General features: G+C 43.2%; 2 long non-coding RNA genes across 4 annotated transcripts; both read left to right on the forward strand.

Annotated features, from left to right (window-relative positions):
* The first annotated feature begins 1,900 nt into the window (after positions 1-1,900).
* Positions 1,901-5,513, forward strand: LOC307208009. Its single transcript, XR_013834934.1, has 3 exons — positions 1,901-2,079; positions 2,782-2,958; positions 5,038-5,513. It is a non-coding gene; the product is annotated as an uncharacterized lncRNA (long non-coding RNA).
* A 24-nt stretch (positions 5,514-5,537) lies between these two features.
* Positions 5,538-12,276, forward strand: LOC307208008. 3 transcript variants are annotated; one of them, XR_013834931.1, is made up of 4 exons: positions 5,538-6,799; positions 7,015-7,074; positions 7,157-7,214; positions 12,088-12,276. It is a non-coding gene; the product is annotated as an uncharacterized lncRNA (long non-coding RNA). The 3 variants fall into 3 exon arrangements; XR_013834932.1 differs by having other exon boundaries at positions 7,015-7,070; XR_013834933.1 differs by lacking the exon at positions 12,088-12,276 and adding an exon at positions 7,593-7,676.
* Positions 12,277-16,398: the final 4,122 nt, after the last annotated feature.

Here is a 16,398-nt window from a genome sequence, read left to right on the forward strand (position 1 = left end):
CGCGGGTCGTTTGGCGCTGTGGCATACTAGCTCAGATCCATTGGTGGCTGATCCATTAGAGCCAGTGGCTTCCTGCCAGTCTTCCTACTTAGAACCACACTGGGGTGGTGCTGGCTTTCAGCTTCCCCCGCCTTAGCCTCAGCGTTGCTGGGAGGGTGGGCACAAAACATGAATTACACAGACCCTGCTTGTCGTTGGCTCTGGCGGCAGCCACTGTTGGTCCCCCTGCCTTCTGCTCTACCAGCCCCAACAGGCAGCAGCCCCCAAGGCCTACAAAGCCCAAAGTGGGCAGATGTTCCTACGGTTGGAGCGCTACTACTCAAACTAATGCTGTGAACATTTTTTGATCTTGATTCAGAAGATTAAGAAGGCAGAAGGAATTGAAACCGTTAATTTCTTTTATCTGGGTTTGGGAATTAATCCAATACAAAAAAATGTTTCCCTGTACCTGGCACATCAACACCTCTTCATATTGTGTTAAATAATATTTCCAATTTCGGAATTGAAAAGTCTTCGATTTTGATTTTGATTTAAAAAAATAAAAGCAAGAAAGACAATTTCCTACCTGCGATCCCTTGGGAGATGTTTGTTCATGGTGCCACCTTCAATTACAACTGGGTAGAAATTATGGGAGGAACAAGAACATCTTATTATTGGGAAAGGGAAGAGCATAGACACTGCCCCCCCCCCGAAAAACGCTATGGGAGGGTCAGGAGAATCTCCAGAAAAGCACCCTGTGGACGAGAGTTTCCCGTCTCCCACTCAGTGAAGAATTCGAACTCAGGCTGCCGTGTCTACCAAAATCTTTAATGCTCAGATCAGTGTGATACATGGGCAAAATGCCATTCAAAGGCACAGCAGGTGCTACACATAGCAAAGCAAGCAAAGACATTGATCCAGGAACGACATATAACCCAACTTAAGAGCTAACTCCTCTTAAGCCCCCTCCCCAATAAAATATTTGAAGGGGCTGGGACGTCCTCCAAAAAAGTTGATGGGTATTGCCATTCAAATGGTGTGTGTGTGCCATGTCATGTGATTGATTATGGAGGGCAGTGCTTACTGCCCCCTCCCCCCAATATTTTATTCAAGTTGGCACCCCAGCAACCCTGTTATTAGGGACTGGGGTGGGCACTAATTTCTCACTCATGCACAACGACCCCATGTTGAAAACAAACACATTTACATCCACTGTATTAATGGGCTGAGGGACTTTTTTATGTGCCTTTATGACCAACAATGGTGGAAGGAGCGAGCCAGATTCTAGTGAGCGAGACTGTCCCTGGCTATAGTATTGGTTTTAGCCCTCTCACTGGTCAGAGCTGGAGGAGCTAATGGACAGAGGGATTAGGAGAGGGAGGCTAGGGGAATAGGTTTAAAATGGAAACTAAAACCAGTTTAGGTTAGATTTCTTTTCAAAACTATTGTTAATTATTTTTTAAGTAAGCAAAGGAGTTGTAAGGCACAGAAAAATTATTATTTACCACTTTAAAAAGAGATACAGGGGAAAACGACAAATGAAAGAATGTGAGGGGCAAAATCAAATTTATTTACCTTTCAACCAACAAGTCATTGGGTGTGAAAAGGAGCACAGGAAATGACGGTAGGTGGATATGAAGTCTGCTTCAAGCAGAGTGAAGAATAAATACAGAAAATAGAAGGCTTTTCTTTTAAAAGGCCATTTCATAAAAAGAAGAATGGGTGTCTGATGTCAAAGTTATTTGTTTGTTTGTTTTCTATACCACCCTATGCCCAAAGGTCTCAGGGCAGTTCACATAAAATATCAAATACACAAAATCAAAACAATAATAACCCAATAACCCTCCCCCCCCCAAGAGAGCCAGCATTTTTAAAAGGATATAGGATGTAGATCAGACAGGCAAAGGCCTTGTTAAAAAGGGACGTTTTTGCCTGGTGCCTAAAGTATATAGTGAAGGCGCCAGGCAAACCTCACTGGGGAGAGCATTCCACAGGTGGGGAGCCACTGCAGAGAAGGCCTCTTCTTGTGTTGCCACCCTCTGGACCTCACATGGGTGAGGCACACAAATAAGGGCCTCAGAAGATGATCTCAGGGTCTGGGTAGGTTCATATGGGAAGAGGCTTTCCTTGAAGTATTGTGGTCCTGAGCTGTTTAAGGCTTTATAGGTCAACACCAGCACTTTGAATTGGTCCCAGAAACTAATTGGTAGCCAGTGCAGTTGGACCAGGATTGGTGTAATATGCTCAAACCGTCTTGCTGCAGTGAGCAACCTGGCCACTGTATTCTGCACCAGCTGAAGTTTCCGAACCTTCTTCAGAGGCAGCCCTATGCATAACGCATTGCAGTAATCTAACCTTGAGGTTACCAGAGCATAGACAACAGTAGTTAGGCTATCCCTGTCCAGATAGAGGTGTAGCTGGGCCACCAGCCGAAGCTAATGGAAGGCACTCTGGGCCACTGAGGTGATCTAAGCCTCAGGCAACAGCAAAGGATCCAGGAGTACCCCCAAGCTACAAACCTACTCCTTCAGGGGCGGTGTAACCCCATCCAGAGCAGGGTTAAACAACATGGGGGATAGAATTGAGCCCTACGGAAACCCTGTTGGAGGTTCCACGGGGCTGAAAAGTAACACCCTCCGGGAGCGACCATCCAAATAGGACTGGAACCACCACAAAGCGGTGCCACTTACTCCTAGTTCAGAGAGTTGCTCCAGAAGGATACTGTGGTCAATGGCATCAAAAACCGCTGAGAGGTCGAGAAGAATTAACAGGGACATGTTTCCCTTGTCTCTCTCTTGACAGGTCATCACACAGGGTGACCAAGACAGTTTCTGTGCCAAAACCAGGCCTAAACCCTGATTGAAATGGATCCAGAAAATCAGCTTCTTCCAAGAACACCTGGATCTGGTCTGCGACCATTCGCTCCAGAACTTCACTCCAGAAGTTAGAAAAACCAAGACTGGGAAGATTTTAACATAGGTAAGACTTAGAAGTGAGAAGGGTAGGTGGATCCAGGGGGAAAGAAGGCTGTGCATGTGATAAAGAGCAAAGCAGAGGGGGAGAAGACAACATAGTGTAGCACCCTGCTTGTGGTTAACGCTTAGCTGGAATGAAATATTCAACGCAGCAATAGAGAAATTAAAATAATAATTTATTTGTCAGACAAATAAATATGAGGCACAGTGGTATATGGTTACCAAGCTCTGGCCTGGCCTCCTGCCATTCTGGCCAGCACTTATATTTCCTTAATCCAGCTCCCTTGCTCCTCCTGTGGCTGCCTCTGTCCAATCAGCCTGGTTGAAATTCCTATTGGCTGTTTGCTAGAACCAATCACAAAAGATACACCCATTTCCTCTTGTTCTTTTATGGGAAACAAAAAGATATATATTCTTCTATCTATAAATAACAAATAAGTAGTAATATATCTTACATGTGTCTCAACAAGGAACCTTAATTACCAGCTCACCTCGCCCTATTGCCCTCCAAAACAAATGGTTTAATCTTAAATTTTTATCTTAAACAGATGTCAAGGATCTTGAGTTCACATCATCATTGAAAGATCTCCTTCTCTTGAAGGTCTTTTAAACAAAGGCCTGACAACCATATGTGTGCTCTAATGATGTTTCCTGCTTGGCAGGGGGGCTGGGCTGGTGGCTGATGGCCCCTGTGATCTCTTCCAACTATATGAAATAAGAATCTAGCATAAGGATTTAACATTTCTTAGCTTCTAATTCCTTTGCATAATTACATTTAAGCCAATATTTAATACATAACATAGATAGCTTTTTAGAAGAATAAACCTTTTTAAAGTAAAAAAGGAAGGAACAGTTTCCAGCCTCAAAATAAGATAGAAAGAAAACCTCTTCTCCAGCCAAACCAGTTGCCTTTTTCACTGCTCTTGACCTTTCAACCTTAGGAAAATATGGCTCAAGTTTAATGGGAGGCACATGGTTTTATTTTACTATTTACCCACTCTTAATTATGTTTATCTCTTTTTTTATCTTCTGTAATATGTAGGGTCAGTGTAACCTTGGCTGTCAGCCTGTAATTCCCTTTGACTTTGAGAATTGTTTTCTGCTATAAATCAGGGGGGCCCCTTGTCCAGGAGAATAAACATCTTGCCAAGGTTCTTAGGCAGCTGGTCTTCTGCCTGGCATGAACATTTGAAAATCTTTAAGCTCATTTTAAAATACAGGCCCTGATCAAGCCTCAATAAAAATGCAGGCTATGATTAGATGCCTCAATAGTTCCTTTTAATTTTATGTTATCTCAGGTTGCCTTGCTGACAAAAATGCTTTGCAGCCATTTTGTGGTAGCTCTTGGGGACTATAGATAAGCTCCTTTGCTGATGGGCAGAACTTTTATTTACCGAATTTTTCGCCCTATAACGACAGGCCCATAGGACGCACCTAGTTTTCAGGGGGGGAAATCAAGGGGGGAAATATAATCCCCCCCCCCGCAGCTCTGGGAGCAGTGGACAGGCTGCACGCAGCCTGTGCGCTACTCCAAGACCTTCTTCCTGCTTTTGCGGGAGGTGGCGGAATTCCCCCACCTCCCGCAAAAGCCCACAGGAGCCGCGCGCGATTCCTGCAGGCTTTTCGACCAGGAGGGAGAAGGGACTGAAACGGCCAGTCAGTCCCTTGTCCCTCCTTGGGGAAAAGCCCCCTAGAGCGGTGCGCTCTTTAAAGGCTGTGCGGCTCCTACGGGCTTTTCTACGAGGTGGGGGAATTCGCCCACCTCGTAGAAAAGCCAGCAGAAGCCGCGCAGCCCCTTTAAAGAGCGCACGGCTTTTGCCTGCTTTTGCGGGAGGTGGGGGAATTCCCCCATCTCCTGCAAAAGCCCACAGGAGGGAGAAGGGATGGACTCGGAATGTCAGTCCCTTCTCCCTCCTTGGGGAAAAGCCTGCTTTCTCCCACTGCCAGCCTCAAAGCCGGGTTGGAGAGTAGCCGGAAGGCATCGCGCGCCTTCCGGCTGCCCTCCATCCTCTGGGGCTGGCGATGGGGGAAGCGCCGCTTTATTATTATTAATACCCCACCCTTTTCCCTGATGGGAATCAAGGCAACTGACAAGCCACTTCAGATTGGTGAAGTGGTGAAGTTAGAACAGAATGAAGGCACGAAAAGAGAAATAACTATAGAACAAGAAAAGATTTGGAAGCCACTAGGATCAAGAATCGGTTCTTGGGGAAGCAAAAAAGGAGGAAATAACTGAGAAAACCACAAGGAGCAGCAGCAAAAAACAACCAACCAAAGGTGAGAGTATTATACCTAATTGTAGTTACTGGGCAACTGCAGAAGAGGCTCACCAAAATATTGTTGAGTTTTTGTTCCTTCAGATGTGTACAAATCCAGAAGGATCCAAACATGGTTTGGATCCTCACCAGTATTTCTGCTCCTAAGGTAATACATTTAGAATACCCATTTTAAAACCTGATGCATCAAACTGGTTCCTTTGTCTGTAACAGTTGCCTTGCTGATTTCCGTGTGAAAAAGCAAGTAAGGCATTTTGAGGGTGAATATACTGATGGCAGTGGTAGAGGCATTGGAGTGAACAGAGGTTTTCACCATTTTGTCGGCCATTTTTAAGCAAAAAAAAAGTCCAGCAAACGTTTAAGCAATACATATTGATAATTAGGAAGGATGAGCCTTGACCATTTTTTCCTGTACATAAAGGGAAGAAAATTTTGTCTGCTAATGGTAAGGCTGAAATGACTGAGAAAATATTTGAAATCTTATGAATCCTGACTCTGGCCATTTTGACTCATACATAAGGGGATGGCTGACTGTTCCACTAATGACCAGAGCAGGGCCACACAAAATAATAATAACCCACATTTGTGAACATTTTGGAATAGAGGTCTGTACTCCTATCTCCTGTAGATAAAGGAAGCATGTAGCTCCCAATTTTCTTTGCCTGGGGTCTGTTTACTGCAGGAAACATGATCCATTTATTAGAAATTTAATTTCACCAAAATTGTATTACTGGCTTTTTGGTGAAAACTTGCATGATAGGGTTGATAGTTGCTGGGTTTCCAACAAATACTAAAATCCTCACCAGTACTTCTGTTCCTAAGGTAATATATTAAAAAACCTGGTGTAGCAAACTTCTTCCTTTGTAATGTCTCACTTAGTTACCTTCAACTGCAATCGTAGCTTCTATTAAAAAAAACTTTCGAATTATCAGTGGTGGTGATAGGCACTAATAAGTAACAAGTAATCTCTAAGTGCTCTATTGTAATTATACCAGCAATACAGTTGTGTGTCTTCTGGCTAAAGCGCAACTAGGTGAGTATCTTGTGCTTGGCCGAGGAGAAAATATGTGCTGTGTTCTGCCTGCAACTCTTTGTACAAAGATTCTTTCAGGTCGCAGTGAGGGGAACCATTCAAGCACCCTGATCCCGTTAGAGAAAAGGTAGGCTCCAAATGGAATAATACATCAAATATGCAAACTAAATATTCCAAAGAGCTTGTATTGAGCAATGTTGGTTATTCAATCACTTTTTCAGAAGAGCTGCGAACTCGAAAGCCTAATGCAGTCACTCTCTGTGCTTCTACCTGGAGGGACTTCTCTTGTCGGGACACCGCTGCAAGGGAGGCCCTTTCCTGTGCCATCACCACACAATAAGGTACATCTTTTGGTGAGACAGCCATCCTTGCTCTGTTACAGCTCTTTTTTTTTACAGACCTCACAGAGCTACCTGTGCCTGAAGCAGATCTGCTCAATTGACAAGTAAAAGGCAGTGTCAGAGCTCTTGATACATCAAGTGAACATCTGCAGCATAGGATTGAGAGATACCTGCGTCTTGATTGCGCTGCTTTAGGTAACCTGCTGTTTTTGCTCCGCTGTGTCTGGAGGGGAGGGCTGCTGAAGACCCTAGTCTCTTCCAGGTGCATCTCAGCGACACAAGAAATACAATTTTGCAAGCCTTCTGGAAACTTAATGGCAAGTTAAGTTCACACCACAATTTAGTGATCTTTTTCAGTACAATCCTTTTGTGCTGGCCTCTCCATTTCCGTTCGCTTGATCTCTTCACAGTTCTGTCCAAGAGCCCACCACACTCAGGGGAAGCCAACTCCTCCTGCAGAAGTCAGGCTGGTAAGAACAGCTGTGTTCCATTTCCCTAGAACTGGCGGGGATGGGCTGGCAACAAGCTAATAATCCAGATTGCTTTTCACAGACCAGCAGAAGGAACTTCCAGGCCCATGAATTCTCACTTCAGAGGGACAAACAAAAAGGTGAGCATAAAGGCAGAGTTTTAAGACTGGAACCAGTCTCTCTCTGCTGCCCTGCAAATTAATGGCCCTGCAAATAGTGACTTAAACTCATCTAGGTGAATATCCCTTAAAACCTCGATTGTGTTCTGTCTGCAACTTCATAACTCTTATGGGTTTTCTTTTTCCTGAGAGAACATTCAGTATTCAGAGTGTTCGCTCAGGTTTTGCTTTTCACCTTGTTGCATTGCCAAAAAAAAGAAAAAGAAAAAAAAGCAAAAGGCGCTGGTGGTTGGCACTCCTGGTTTCCAGGACGGGGTTCAAGTCCCTGCAGTGCCCTTTCTTACTTCCAATGCAACCTCTTTCTCTATCTCTCTATCTCTCTATCTCTTCCTCCCTAAGAACTAAATCAAGCAAGGCGCTCCCCTGATGCATCACTGGTGTGTGTCTAAAATAAGCTGTATTACATGGATGCTTCCCATTCTATTTTTTTTATATATATAATAATTTTTATTAGTTTTCCAATTTTGAAACAAAGCAACAGCAACAACATAAAAACATAAAAACATCAACCAATACAAACAAACACACAAATATAAATTCTTAACCTCATTTTCATAAGCCTCCTTTCTCGGACTTCCCCATACCTCACCCTATTTGCATCCTTATTTTACAATTTTTCAGCAACCCTTTTAGCCAATTAAATTTAAATTTAAATTAAATTTAGCCAATTAAATTTAAAATTTGTTATCTTTCTCAATTTCACCCTAGATCCTCAAACATTTTCAGCTGTAATTCTGCATCTTCCTTCCCCTTGACATTTTAGCACTCATCAATATTGTAACAGTTCTTAAGATAAGCTTTGAACTTCTTCCAGTCTTCCTCCACCATCTCCTTCTCTTGGTCACGGATTCTGCCAGTCATTTCTGCCAATCCCATAAAGTCAATCACTTTCGTCTGCCATTCTTCCAGTGTGGGGAGTTCTTGTGTCTTCCAATACTTTGCTAGAAGGATCCTTGCTGCTGTAGTGGCGTACATAAAAAAAGTCCTATCCTTCCTTAACACCAATTGGCCGACCATGCCCAAGAGAAATGCCTCTGGTTTCTTGTGAAAAGTACATTTAAGTACCTTCTTAATTTCATTATAAATCATTTCCCAAAAGGCTTTAATCTTTGGGCAGGTCCACCAAAGGTGAAAGAAGGTACCTTCAGTCTCATTACATTTCCAACATTTATTATTGGGCAGATGATAAATCTTCGCAAGCTTAACTGGGGTCATGTACCACCTGTAAATCATTTTCATAATATTTTCTCTTAGGGCATTACATGCCGTAAATTTAATACCGGTGGTCCATAACTGTTCCCAGTCAGCAAACATAATGTCATGTCCAACGTCTTGTGCCCATTTAATCATGGCTGATTTAACTGTCTCATCTATTGTATTCCACCTCAGCAACAAATTGTACATTCTTGATACATTCTTAGTATTGGGTTCTAGCAATTCTGTTTCCAATTTCGATTTCTCCACCTGGAAGCCAATTTTCCTGTCTTGTTTAAAAGTTTCCATTATTTGGTAATAATGAAGCCAATCTCGCACCTTGGGCTTTAATTTCTCAAAACTCTGTAGTTTAAATTCACCGCTTTCTTGTTCTAAAATTTCAGAGTATTTTGGCCATTTGGATTCCATATTAAGTTTCTTCACCTCCTTAGCCTCCATAGGTGATAACCACCTAGGGGTTTTGTTTTCCAACAAATCCTTGTACCGAATCCAAACATTATATAATGCTTTCCTAACAATATGGTTTTTAAAACCCTTATGAACTTTAACCTTGTCATACCATAAATATGCATGCCAACCAAACCTATTGTCGAATCCTTCCAAATCCAGAATATCTGCATTCTCAAGAAGTAGCCAATCTTTCAACCAGCAGAAAGCTGCCGATTCATAGTACAGTCTCAAATCCGGCAGGGCAAACCCCCCTCTTTCTTTTACATCAGTAAGTATCTTAAATTTTATTCTGGGCTTTTTGCCCTGCCAGATAAATTTAGATATATCTTTCTGCCACTTCTTGAAACAATCCAGTTTATCCACAATTTGTAATGTCTGAAACAAAAATAACATTCTAGGCAATACATTCATTTTAATCACTGCAATTCGGCCTAACAAGGAAAGCTTCAAATTCGACCATATTTCTAGATCTTTCTTTACCTCTGTCCAACATTTATCATAATTGTCTTTAAATAAGTTCACATTTTTAAATGTCATGTTAATCCCCAAATATTTTACTTTCTTTGCCACCATTAACCCAGTTTCATTTTGGAATCTCTCTCTTTCAACATTTGTTAAGTTTTTTTCCAGAACTTTAGTTTTTTGTTTATTCAACTTAAATCCTGCCACCTGGCCAAAGAATTGAATTAACTCTAAAACTCTTTTTGTACTAGTGTCTGGCTCTTGTAACGTCAATACTAGGTCATCTGCAAATGCCTTCAATTTATAGTGTTTAGCTCCGACCTGAACTCCTCTTACCAGCTGGTCCCCCCTGATCATGTTCAACAAAACCTCCAGGACTGATATAAAAAGTAATGGGGATATCGGGCACCCCTGCCGTGTCCCTTTTTCTATGGATAGTTCATCAGTAACCACATTATTTACAATTAGCTTAGCCTTTTGTTCAGAATATATTGCACTTATACCATTTTCAAACCTTTGGCCTACCCCCATCCCATGGAGATTCTTCTTCATGAACTTCCAAGAGATATTATCAAAGGCTTTCTCCGCGTCCACAAAAATCAGGACTGCCTTCGTATTAATATTTACAGTTAGCAGTTCCATAATATCAATTATGTTCCTTACATTATCTGATAAGTGTCTTCCTGGGAGAAAGCCTGCCTGGTCCTTATGAATCTCCTCCATTAACACCCTCTTCAGTCTTTTTGCTAAAATGTCAGCAAATATTTTGTAATCCACATTAAGTACTGATATAGGGCGGTAGTTCTTAATCTGGTTTTTTTCAGTTTCGGTCTTTGGTATAAGTGTGATGAAGGCTTCTTTCCACGATTCAGGTGCCTTTTTCCCCTCTAATATTTCATTACAAACCTCCTTAAGCGGCTGTACTAACCATTCTTTCAAGCTTCCCATTCTAGCACTCCCAGACATAGGGAACAAAATACTTCTTTTTTTATTGAAAAAAGACTGTCTCTGAATTTTGCATTGTTTGTTTAGGAAGTAACCTAAATAAACAAACAAATGGATCCTATTTAGATTATGCAGAATGTGGAAAAGGCCGGGATGAAAGAGAAATGACATCATGTTCACTCATCAGCAGAAGAAGAACAGCAAATATAAGATGCTTAGGTGTCCTATTTTACAGAAGACAGTGGTCAGTTTTCAGGGCTATCAGAGGATTTGGACAGGTGACCATTCTCTGTATGAAGGTGTCCTCTATTTGAATGGCTGTGCATTTAAGGTCTGGATGAAAGATACAAATTGGTGTCCATTCCTTTGGCCGAGTGTCAATGGCCACTCTAAACAAAGATGTGTCCAATTTCTGCAGTTGGGAGTATCTAGGGATGCAATATTGCATGTTCAGTCAGGCCCTTTTGTTTTCTCCTGATCCTGAGGAATACGGTTTGACCCTAAGTAAGTTTACTTCGAAGGAAGTCTGAGTGCTTCCAAAGACTTACTCCCTAGTAGGGTTACAGCTCCATTTCAGAGTGCATGCTCTGTATGCAGGAGGTGGCGTCCCTGGCATTTCCAGATAAGGCTGCTAGGAAACATCCTTACAGAGCCACTGCAAGTCAGTGATACCCAGACATTAGAAGAACTTTTCAACCAGATCTTCAGGAGCGCCAGAATTGCATTTTGCAACATTTTCCACATTAGTTTGTGGAAATTTCTTTCTTACTTTGGGGCGGTATTGCTGAAGGGAACGGCACACCTTCCCCTGCAGTGAGATTTTCAAATTCCAGTTATCTGGAACATGCACATTTTTGCTAGTTATCTGAGGAAACATTTTATAGTAAACTGGAAGAGGAAGTGTGAGTTACTGGTGCCCCCACTTTCCCCAATATGTACATATATATATATATATGGGAATGGAGCACCAATGACTCACACTTCCTCTTCCAATATTTATTTTAGTGCGTGTAATTCCCCTCTTTGAGAAAGTTCCAATATTGAATGGCAGATGAAGGTGATGGACTACATGGAACTGGCGGAAATGACTGGCAGAATCCGAGGCCAGGGAGAAGAGTCGGTGGAAGAAGATTGGAAGAAATTTAAAGTTTATTTACAGAAACATTGTAAAATTAAGGAATGTTAGAAGGAGGCTGGAATGAAGTTATGTGGCTTTAGCAGAAATATTATAAAGGACTAAGTAAAAATAGACTGTTAATGGATGAAAGGAGGAAAGGTAAAGTTACATTATATTAAGATAAATTATAGGATAAAAATTGGGAAGGATGGAAAGGATTTGCTGAAATAGCTAACCGAACTAGAATACAAAAAAGGGAGGTGCGAGGAGGTCAAGGAAACAAGCAAATTAAAGATAAGTTATGGGAAGGTTTGTTGTGTGTGGTTTTTTTAATTGTTTCTATTTTTCTGTTTTTTACAAGTTTGTGTTTAACTTGGTGTGTTTTCTTTTTCTTTTTGTAACCTTTAAAACTTTAATAAATATTATTTTTTTTTAAAAAAGAGAAAGTTCCAATATTACTGTATTAAAACGAAGTGCGTGTGACCCAAAATGCGGCACTCATTTGGTACCAATGTTCTGGGCCTGGTTACATGGCACAGAAGTTTGGGCCAGAGACCAACTTGGAAAGTTATACATGATTCTACAAACCATCGTGTTCACCATAAGTCTACAGCAGCACGCATAAACCTCTCTGTTGTTTTACAGCTTTCTCAGAAAATCAAGCATGTGTGAAAGGTCACAGCCATGCCATACACGTGGAGCACATTTAAAGCACATGTTCACCCACACCCAGAATCGTTGGAACTACAGTTTACCCCTCAGTTTCTGCGGACAGCTTGTCAAGTCTTTACCTTTCCCTGACCCATAAAATTGGACCTAGTCCTTTGTGCTTGACTCTCTTCCATTTTTATTTGCTCTTACATATTTTTATACTGTTGTTTTATGGAATGCCAAATGCTATCGTTTTGGTAAAATATGCAGGGATATCTGATATGTAAAATGAACCGTGGAAAGAGACGAAGGGAAGTCATAGATATCTTAAGGGTGTAAAAATGAGTGCTTTAAATGGTAAAACAGAAAATTCAATAAAAATTATATACCCCCCCCCCCAATGGTTTTAAAAGAAACGACACGAGAAGACTCGTACAAAGTTATTCCAAGGAACGGTTATTTTGTTTTGCATCTTTCCCTTTCCAATTTCCCGCCCCCGGAGGGAACCGGGCAACGCCGCCTTCCGAAGCCGAGAGCGCCGAGAGCGGGGCAGGGCCTGGCCGGAGGAGGCGGCCGCAAAGGCCACGAGGAGGGTTAGGCCCGCCCGGCAGGCAAGGAGCAGGACGGCCGAAGCCGGAGACCACGCCGTGGTCTCTCCGCCAACGCCCCCCGGCCAAGGCAGGCCTTGCGGGGAGCTGAGCAGCGGCACCGTCTTATAGCGACGCCCTGCTCTCCATCCTCGCCATGGTCCCGGGGAGTCTCTCGGAGGGAAGGGCAGCCGAGTCAGGCGTCCAGAGGGCGAGGGGGAAGCAGGGGCGTCCCTTGCTGGGGGAGTGGGGGGACTTTCCCCTCCACGCGCGGAGGGCGGGTTGAGCTGCACCTGTTGGATTTCCGCCTGCCGCGCGGACCAGAAACGAGGCGGATGGAGAGACACAACCCCGGGGCTGCCCTTTGGCATGGAAGAGGCGAGGTTTCTGCAGCAGCGCCTCTTCCTTTTGGAAGATGAAGCAGCGTGGCTGAATTAGAACCTCAGGACGCAAGGATAGCTAGTTGTTCCAGCCTCTCTCCCAGTGTGCAGTAAAATGGCAGAGGTCTGTCATCCGGAGGTGGTTGAGCAACCCATCTTTACCTGGCTACCTCTGGGGAGAGGAGGTTCAGTCTGCAGCAAACTTCTGTCCTCCTGCCCATTGAGCAGGAAAGAAACGCCTCAATGGATTCTAGTGATGCACCTGCACACTTGCAAGTCCTCACACCCACGAAGTCTCCGAGCCTCACCTCCTTGGCTTCCCTTTGAATCATGGCGTGATTGCTTTTCATATCTCTTGAAAAGTGCATAGAGCTAAAAGAGGAAACTGGGAGAGTGATCCTCGCTCCCATTTCCTCTTTCAGCTTTGCTTTTCAAGGCTTAGGATTAAGGCTGTGTGCGCACTCTCGCTCCTGTTGACTTTGAATGCAGTGTACAGAGTAAATGTGCAGATAGGTTGCTTTTCTCAATCTGGATCTAAGCTTGGGGGGTTTTTTGGGGGGGATGTTGATGCCATCAAAGTGCAGCATTTCATAAGACAGTATAAATACAAAATAGATATGGATTGTGGCTAATGTGGTTGGAATGCACTGGGTGCAGAATAAGTAGGAGTGTGTACCCAGTCTAACGGCTGTCATTTTTACCTAGATCCTCTGGGGTAGCAAGATTTGTGATTCGGGGGGAGGGGCAGAGAAGTGACTATAAGAAGCAGCACCCACGACCCATACGGATAACGGCTATTGTGCCCACAGGCCTGGAAAGGTTTGAACCTCTAGAAAAGATGGTTCTGTTTGTGGAATACACCAGTTCTAATTCAGCAATGGCAAAAATGTAGAAGATGGGGAGAAAAGCTCCAACTATCACCCAGATAAGGACACTTTTAATTGATCAGCTAATTATTTACTTCTTCATAGATTTGCCCATGAGAAGAAAAACCTAATTCAAATTGGTGGGAGTTGACAGTGCCTGTCATTCTTCACAGTTCAGCTCCTGGCTGATGGTTGCTGGATTGGGGCTGATGCTGTTGTACTGCAAGCCCCTTCATCGCCAGCCAGGGCCATGCTGGCTGGGGCTGATGGGAGTCCAACAGCGTATGGTGGGTCACAGGTTCCTCATCTGCTCTAGGCACAGATGGAGGAGGAGATGGAAAGGGCGATTTTGAGGTCATTCTTAGGGGATCTGCTTTGCACACAGAAGATTCCAGGTTCAGCCACCAGGATCTGCAGGTAGGACTGGGAAAGATTCCCTCACTGCGGCTCTGGAGAGCTGCTGCCTATCAACCCCAGGAAAGATGAACCAAAGGTCTGACTCAATTATAAGGCAGCTTTTTAAGACTTTTAGGTAAAGGTAAAGGGACCCCTGACCATTAGGTCCAGTCGTGGCTGACTCTGGGGTTGCGGTGCTCATCTCGCTTTATTGGCCGAGGGAGCCGGTGTACAGCTTCCGGGTCATGTGGCCAGCATGACTAAGCCGCTTCTGGTGAACCAGAGCAGCGCACGGAAACGCCGTTTACCTTCCCGCCAGAGCGGTACCTATTTATCTACTTGCACTTTGACGTGCTTTCGAACTGCTAGGTGGGCAGTAGCTGGGACAGAGCAACGGGAGCTCACCCCATGGCAGGGATTCAAACTGCCAACCTTCTGATCAGCAAGCCCTGGGCTCTGTGGTTTAGACCACAGCGCCACTCACGTCCCCTTAAGACTTTTAGGCTGGGTTTATTTTAGGCAGTTTGTTTGTTTGTTTAAAGAAGTCCAAATCTGTTTACTAGACTTAGATCCCGGGTCAGCAAGCTTTTTCAGCAGGGGGCCGATCCACTATCCCTCAGACCTTTGGGGGGGGGCAGACTATATTTTGAAAGAAAAAAATGAATGAATTCCTATGCCCCACAACTAACCCAGAGATGCATTTTAAATAAAAGAACACATTCTACTCATGTTAAAACACACTAATTCCTGGACCGTTTGCGGGCCAGATTTAGAAGGTGATTGGGCCAGATCCAGCCCCGGGCCTTAGTTTGCCTACCCATGACTTAGATCTACAGTAGGGATGGGAAACCTGTAGCCCTTGCAATGTAGTTGTGATTCCAGTTCCCATATCTCTAGCCCTTGGCTCCACTGGATGGGCTGGGAGCTGGAGTCAAACATTACCTGGAGGGCCACAGATGTTCCCAAGCCTTGTTTCAAACAAATGCACTGCTTGTTCTCCTGTCCCTGTTCTCCCTTTCCCCATCCCCCATTCTTTCCCAGCTCAAAAACTTGCTATCCCACCAGCCCCAACCAGAATTGCCAATGAGCCAAGGATGAAGAGAATTGAAGTCCATCATCATTTGGAAGGTCACAGATTCCTCACCTCTGAAAACTGAACCTTCTGAGAACTGTCACTGACAACTCCTTTTCTCAATTACTCCTTAATGCAGTGGTTTCTCAAACTTTTTCCTTTGGCCCACACTTTCGGAATAAAAATTTGCTTGTGCAAAGTTTTTATTGATAATACATTGGAAATACAACCAGGATTGTACTCAGTATTACTTGGAGCTCTTGCTCTCATTTTGAAAAGATACCCATCCATATTCTGTGAATATATATATTCTTTGTTATCAAAATACACTGAAATGTTTAAATGTTTCTTTGATTGAACCTTCCTGCTATACTTGCCATCCTCACACTTTGAGAACCACTGCCTTAAGAGTTCTCAAAATTATGGAATAGTTGGAGCTCCATAACTGCATGCATTAACTGTCTTCAAATATAGGAGAGCATATACCGGTATTTATTGAATATATGGGAAATAATTGTGTACAGCTGAAAACGCTGGCAGAGTTAAGATGAATTCAACAGTGTAAATAAGGTTTGATGGAATACTGATTGGTATAGGTTTTGTAGAATATGCAGGGATATATGATATGTAAAATGGAAAGACAAGAAGGGAAGTCATTGCTATCTTAAGGATGTAAAAGGAGTTTTTTAAATTGTAAAACAGAAAATTTAATAAAAATTATGTGTGTATACACACAGAGAAAGAACAAATATAGGAGAGCATTTGTGCCCACCCATTTCAGTGGACAATATGCAAATGAACCGTTGTCTGTGTGTGCAGCTGGAGCAATAGAGCCTGTTGATCATGACCTTTTGCATTCCAGTTTGTATTATGAGTTTGGGGTGTTAACATGGGTTAACATTCCAGATCCCTCTAATCCCTGGATCCAGCAAGTGTTAAAATATAAGCCATGCTGGCTTTCTGATGAAAGTTAAAGCCAGAATTTAGAGTTGAAAGTGATGAGA

The sequence above is a fragment of the Podarcis cretensis genome (assembly GCF_951804945.1).
Source record: "Podarcis cretensis genome assembly, chromosome: Z".
Lineage (NCBI taxonomy): Eukaryota > Metazoa > Chordata > Lepidosauria > Squamata > Lacertidae > Podarcis > Podarcis cretensis.